The sequence below is a fragment of the Brassica rapa genome, unplaced genomic scaffold, assembly GCF_000309985.2.
Source record: "Brassica rapa cultivar Chiifu-401-42 unplaced genomic scaffold, CAAS_Brap_v3.01 Scaffold0980, whole genome shotgun sequence".
Lineage (NCBI taxonomy): Eukaryota > Viridiplantae > Streptophyta > Magnoliopsida > Brassicales > Brassicaceae > Brassica > Brassica rapa.
Window position 1 is genome coordinate 4,660 of NW_022610916.1, and position 7,206 is coordinate 11,865.

The window sequence follows — 7,206 nt, forward strand, 5'->3', positions numbered from 1 at the left end:
CTGGTCTCAAACATCTCAAGGCATGATATCTAAAAGATACGAGATCCTAAACCATGTCTCTCCGTTCATATCTCAATGTTCTCGAAAATCGTAAAGATAAGTAAATTTTTACGAAAATCACGAACGAACCAACAGATTGAACGTCTAATCAGAACTAAATACGAGACGACAACTCATATTTACTTCAACCCTACTCAGGAAAACTCGAAACAAAACATTCATCATATAAATAAACCGCGTAAAGCGGAAGGGATTCAAAGCCACCAACGGCCAGTCCCGGTAAATACAAATACGGCCATCTAGGCCTAAACAAAATCCAAATTCAAAGGGCACACTCGGCCGAAACAGATAAAAGGATAACTGATCCCATCCCTCATAATCCAAAGTCAAAGTCCCCGGACAACGAAGCACCGAACGCATCCGCGGGACGATCCACTTCCTCGCCACCATCGGGAAACCCGGTCGGAACCTCCTCGGTATCAGGGGAAACCGGGATGGAATCCCAGAACCCTTGAATCCTCTCGTCAATCGGAGGGATAAGCGCCTCAGCATGGGCACGTCACTCATCCCACTCTTCATCAAGCTCATTTCCTCTTCAAACACATAGTCATCGGCTCGCGTCCTCCAAAGACTTCCGACCGAACCGCGGCACTCGCGAAAGTCACCCACCGAGGTAAAGGCATTCTTGAGGTTCCCATACTCAACCTGGAATTGAGATGCACGAGTCTTCATCACCTCGACGATTTCTCTTTTGCCTTTCCTCTCCGCTTTACGAACAGCCCGCGCATGATCACGAGTAAGTTGCGCCTCTCGCTCCAGCATCTCGCCTTGCACGCGAGCGAGATCTCCGCTCCGCTTTCTCCGCTTTGAAGCGGTAGACCATGGCTTCTCTATGGCCCGCCTCAATGGCCGAGCCCAGCAGGCTCAGGCCCTGCAAATCGATTGACATGTTATAAACATATATATACACAGGACAATCACCAAGAAATCCTCAAAAACTAACCCCATTGATGATGCGAGATCCCTCGCAACGACTCTCGGCCTCGCCGATTCTTTCGTAGGAGGAGGAGCATCGAAACCGGTGGCAGTCCAACAAAGAAGTCATCGAAATCCGGAATAGGGGCCCGCTCGAACCGCTCCCGTCGCCGTAAGCAAGGTTCGGATGCCATCCTGGAAGCATAGAGTCATCCATCGAAAACTCTATGTCGCCAAGATCGACATCTTTCCCCTTCCAAGAGCTCGACTCCGGCACAGCTGTTGGAGCTTCGGCGGGATTCTGGTCGTCGGGTTCGGAGTCGCTTCCCGTGTCCGCATCCAAAGCGGGACCAGGTTGCACGAATTTCAGTGCCTTCCGAACCCTCTTCGGTGTAAAAGAAGTCCAGAAGAAGGGACCATTCCTGAGAAGATCCCTCACCGAAATGATGTCCTCGGGGAACGGAGCAAAAGGGTTGATGAATGGACAATCATTTGGCAACCTCCAGAACAGTGGAATGCAACTCTCTTCGACAGATGCAGCGTCTATACGAACAAAGAAAAAGAACTTCTTCCACGAGTTGAAGTTCGAAATGAACTTTTTAACCACTGACAAAAATTTCCGAGGGACCAACCTATGCTTATCCGTACCCCTGACAAGTTGAAGCCTCAAAAGAGCTTCATAATGATCGACGGAAAGGGAAAGGCCATGCTCGTAGCTTAGGATCAGGATCCCAATAAGATGCTGAATGGCAAGGGGTGTCAACTGACTTATCGCAACTTCAAAACGGTCCAACACTCGGACGAGAATTTCGGGTATGGGGAACCATAGGCGACAACGCACTACGAACGCCTCATAGCAAGTAAAGTAACCCTCCGGGGGCTGTTAGCACATTCCCCGCGGCAGGGAACCCGGAACTCCACAGCATCCGGGATGTGGTAGAACGATCGCATCGTCGCGAGAAACTCGTCAGTAGTCCTGCTTGCATCATCTTCCTCGACTCCACGATGGACCAGGACCGGAAACGGCTTCTCCTTGGGAGGGGTCAACGAGCCATAATGAGCAACCCACCATGCCTCGTTCTCGGCAGGATGCACCGAGTGAGGCACGAACTCCATCTTCAGAACGACGAGCTCTTCATAAGGACTCGCGGACGAAGACCCTTTTTTCGCAATCTTTTTCTTGCTCGACATCTTTACACTTCTCTTGAGAGAATAGAGAAAAAGGGTGGAGAGAAAGATAGAAAGTTTTTTAAGAAAGATCTTAGAGAAAGACAAGAAAGTGAAAAAATTATAGAACAAGTTACCTCCCTTCTTATAATACATGAGGATTTACTATTCAAGCTCGGACTTTCGGATATTAATTCCATCCATCACGCCTAACTTGCCAAACATGCCTAACCGCACGTTAGGATCCTACGATGCATGATCCTAACGGGCTGGGGGGCTAACTGTTGGGGTCAAAAACGGTTACGACGGAATTACCACCCGAAAATCCTTGGAGATCGTATTTCCGAAAGAGATAGTAAAAGAAGAGATGTAATTTTTGTAAAAATAACCAATACGAAGTTTTTACGAAGAAGTATCCTTTGGGATTCAAACCGAACAAACCAAGCTCGGTCACCACGCATACACGCCGTCCGGTCGCTATGCAGCAACCAAACCCGAGCCAAGCCGGTCGCTATGCAGCAACCGAGCGCTCACCGCTCGGTCGCTACGTAGCGACCGGGCTCGAGCCAAAGCTCGGTCGCTACATAGCGACCGAGCGATCATCCCGCTCGGTCGCTACGTAGCGACCGAGCCCGAGCCAAAGCTCGGTCGCTACGTAGCGACCGAGCCCGAGCCAAAGCTCGGTCGCTACGTAGCGACCGAGCGATCGTCCCGCTCGGTCGCTACGTAGCGACGAGCACTCGTCTCGCTCGGTCGCTACGCGTAGCGACCGGGCTCGAGCCAAAGTTCGGTCGCTGTGTAGCGATTGAACCTTTCTGAACATCGATACGACACCAGTCCTTGCATTCTCGTCAAACCTTCGAATGCCATCTCCCGAAGACCGTAGCAAGCTCAGTCCATGTTTCCCGCTATTCTAATTCATCGATCAAACTTCGCGGATTAGAAACCACGGAAAACTCGTAGTAAACGTCTCGAGTCGGAAGACGGCCAAAGGGACCTAAAACACGACTCGAGGCCCATCCTACGATTTTTCCTAACCAAAAGCCCGTGAACCACAGCATGGTTCACGCTTGGCCCACGAGGAAGGATAAATGTCAAGTTTCCGCGGATAAATACGGAAGTTTTGAAGATAATTGTGAAGATCGGGAAAATGGAATATCTCCATTTTTATGCTATGACGGCTTAAGGGCAGAAGAGTAATAGCGTAAACCGACCTTGGAGCTAGTATATAAGGAGTCCTAGGCGAGGAGCAAGGGAGAGGACTTTTTCAGAGCAAACTTAGCACTTAGAGCAATTTAGGCAATTTTCCGTTTTTGTTATTTCGAGCTGCGACTCAATTAGGTTTAGCCGTCTTAGGGTTGCTAGAACTAGGAATCTCGCCGACAGCTCTCGAGCCCAGGCTTATACCTTGTTGTAACGCTCATACGCAGATTGAATAAGATCTACTTTGCTCTCTTTTCGATTTCTTATTTTTATCGTTGTTATTCTCGTGTTCTGATTGCTTGACGTGTGGTAATTAACAGATATCCGGGTCCTCTGGGAAATTAGGGTTTTCCTAGTTTCTTTATTTAAACGGAAATCGACAGTGCGAATTTTGGTTCCCACATGGGTTCTTCTCTAGGATGTGAAAGATCCTTCTCCCTTACAAAGAAGCAAATCGTAAGTAATTTCTTTAGAATATGTGTTCTACGTAAAAACTGAAGTGATTATTAAAAAGAGAATGAAAGAATATATAGAAGAGGCCGCAGGCGGCTGAAAAAAAGAGAGGGGATCCCTAGGTAAAATCTCTGATTCTTTGGAACTTTTGTTAAAAATCTTAAGTGATGGAGCGGCTGCTCCATTCGGCTGCTCCGCACGGAATTCTCCAAAATTACATTCTTTCTTGCATCCGTCCCTGATATATGGTGTTTTATACATCTTGTATATATGCTTTTAAATTGGTTTTCAAGTCTTTATCGAGTCTTCCTACTCCTTTTGGAGTCATTACAGGTCTGGAGCTGCATTGGATGGGAGATGGATCAGCTGGAACAAAAGAGGCAGAAAACGATGCAATTTGGTGGTTTTCACGCATAACAGTCTTGATGACTGTTCCGGATAGCAGAGCAACCCGAGTGACTGTTCCGAGTGAGTGTTCCAGCGGCAGAGATTTTTTAGGAAACTACAATCATTACAGGATTTGCCCTAATTATCTCTATTTTCTCTCTCAGCCGCCTGTGGCTTGGATATATCATATTTTCTGTTTCTCTTATCATTCTACGCTATTCTAGACAGAAGAAAAACCATTGGAGACTTTTGTGCTTTTGGATTGTAAAGGGAGAAGGCTCCATCTCTCTCACCATAGAGAAGATTATCCTGAACCCTCTTTCATCTCTTTTATTTACATGAAGTCTTATTCAGAATTGATCTCTGTGTTTTCTCTGTTCATGGCTGAGTAGTCAACTTGCTTAGTCTAGGGTGTTCGGGTGTTAGATCCGTGAGTTAAATAAGATAAGTGAAACCATTGATTGTCTTCATTCATAACTGTTCTTAATGCTTGCATTAATCTGGCCGCTTAATGTTAGATCCTAGGTTTAACCTGTTCATTAACCGTGTAATAGGTTGCTAGATCTGTTATGAATGAGCCTAGCATCCCAAATCAGCAAAAGTAGATATTAGGGTGTTTGGTGAACCTATCGGACTTGATCTCTATTGCTTGCTGTCGCATCTTGATCCAAACGAGAGTTTAGGTATCAAGATCGATCAGCATAGGGGGCAGTTCCACGAAGTGGGCTGTTCTACTTGAGTGATCCGAGTTCTAGACTTGCTCTTAATTAAACTTGAATAATTTTTTGGCTCACACTTGCTTAACACCCGACCAAACCATCCTAGGCTAGCATTTTAATCATCTGAAATCTTTAATTAATCTTTTTACTTGCTTGTTACGAAATCAACTTTAAAACCCCCATATTGTTTTAGCTTGATATTGATCCCATAAAGATAAAGTGTAATAGTTGGTCTCTGTGGATTCGATCCTAAAGTGCTACATCGACATACCATTCGATTGTGGTAGTGTGCACATTAGGTTATTTAGTGTGCGTATACACGTAATATCAAATTGGCGCCGTTGCCGGGGACCATTTTTTACTTTATTTTTCGGTTATTTATTTAGTCTAAGACCTCTAACTTGCCTTATCCTTTTTGTTGCAGCTAATATTCCAGGTGCATGACCAGTAGACATACTCGGAGAAACGCACAAGGAGAGTTAGTACATTTACCAACCAGGAGCTAGCAAGGTTAGAAAGAACAAATCGTCAACAACCAAGGCAAACTGACACCACTATGGGTGATCACGCCAATCAGGATGATCTCGCTGCGGCTATGGCACTCATGCAGCAGCAGATGCAACAAATGCAGCAGACCATCCAAGCTCAGCAGGATGCTGCTGAACAGGCTGCTCTCGCGCAGCAGGAACAACAGGCGCAGACTGTTCCAATCGGGCAGAAAAACCTTCCGCGTAACATTCCTACTACGCGCTCTGCCATTGTTCCTCCACCTTGTACCAGGCAGGACTTCGAGATCAAGCCTGCTTTGATCGGTCTAGTACAGAGAAAAGTGTTCTCTGGTCTCTCTACAGAAATTCCAATGGAGCATATTGAGAGCTTCGAAAAAGTCTGCAGTTTACTCGCGTGAATGGTGTTCCACCAGACTACATCACGTGCATGTTATTCCCATTCTCTCTTGATGGAAAAGCTGCACGGTGGTTGAACTCTCTCCCTACCGGCTCTCTCACTTCATGGGAACAGGTCCGATCAGCGTTCCTCAGCCATTTCTACTCTAAGGCGAGAACAGCTGCATTGAGGAACAAAATCACCTCCTTCAGACAGCTCACTGATGAGCCTTTCTGCGACACATGGGAGCGCTTCAATGACTATCGCAGAGAATGTCCTCACCATGGATTTGATGATGATTACCTCCTGGACATTTTTATGATGGAGTGGACTGGAAATACCAAGGTGCTCTAAACTCTGCGAGCAATGGAGACTTCATGACTCAAACCACTGATGGAGCGTTTAAGCTGATTGAGAACATGGCTGCTAGTTCAGCTAATAAGAAAGAGGAGAGTGATTGCTCCAAGAAAGGAACAGTTCTGACACCAGAAAATAGATGAGCTGACTGCCAAGGTTGATCAGCTACTGAAAAACAACCAAGGGACGTCTTAACATGGAGCAAGCTACAGCTGGGCATATTCAGAACCAGAACAAGCGACAACCGCAGAGCAATCAGCAAGTTTTCCAGCTAACGAGAACAGTCAATCAGATGAGCTGAAGGGTCTGGGTGTGATGATGCAACAACTGTTGCAGGGTCAGCAGGTTCAGGCCAAGGGTTTGAATCAGGTAACCACAGAAATTGACACCAGGATGGGCAACATGTTCACTGAGCTGAATAACAAGTATGACAATCTTGCGATCCACATGAGAAAGATCGATGTTCAGCTTGCTCAAACAGCTGAGAGTGTCAAGAGGCAAGAGACACTCCCTGGAAGAACTGATAAAAATCCTAGGACTGAGCACTGTAATGCAATAGAGCAGCCGTTTGCTGAGACTGTTCTAGGCACAGAAGAGAACTCAGAACAGTCTGCTAGCTCTGAGTGACTGGTCCTAGCGTACCTGCTGAAACTCCACCAGTGCGAGTCTATGTTCCTAAGGTTCCCTATCAATTCCACCTAGACATCTGATGGATCCCATTAGTGAAGAACAGCTGATGGTTTTAACAAGATGGTGAGAAGGCTTCCTAAAGAACTTGCATTCGAAGATGCTCTGCAGATTCGTCCATTGCTCCAGTTCTTTAAACACTGTAGAGAGACTCAAGAGGAGATCAAGGTCCTCTATACCAAAGCACTGTCTACACCAGCACTGAAGGTATTGCCTAAGATTGATGATCCTGGAAGTTTGTTTTCTCATGTTCCATCGCAGGAACAACCTTCAAGGACGCTCTTTGTGACTCTGGTTCTTGTGTGAATCTCGTCTCAAAGGCTATTGTAGACGATTTGGGTATTGCTAATGTTGAGCGTTCTCAGCTGACCCT

General features: G+C 46.4%; 1 non-coding gene across 1 annotated transcript; it reads right to left on the reverse strand.

The window, feature by feature from the left end:
• Positions 1-5,972: 5,972 nt before the first annotated feature.
• On the reverse strand, positions 5,973-6,079 carry LOC117131478. The gene has a single exon (XR_004454649.1). It is a non-coding gene; the product is annotated as a small nucleolar RNA R71 (small nucleolar RNA).
• Between the last annotated feature and the right edge of the window lie 1,127 nt (positions 6,080-7,206).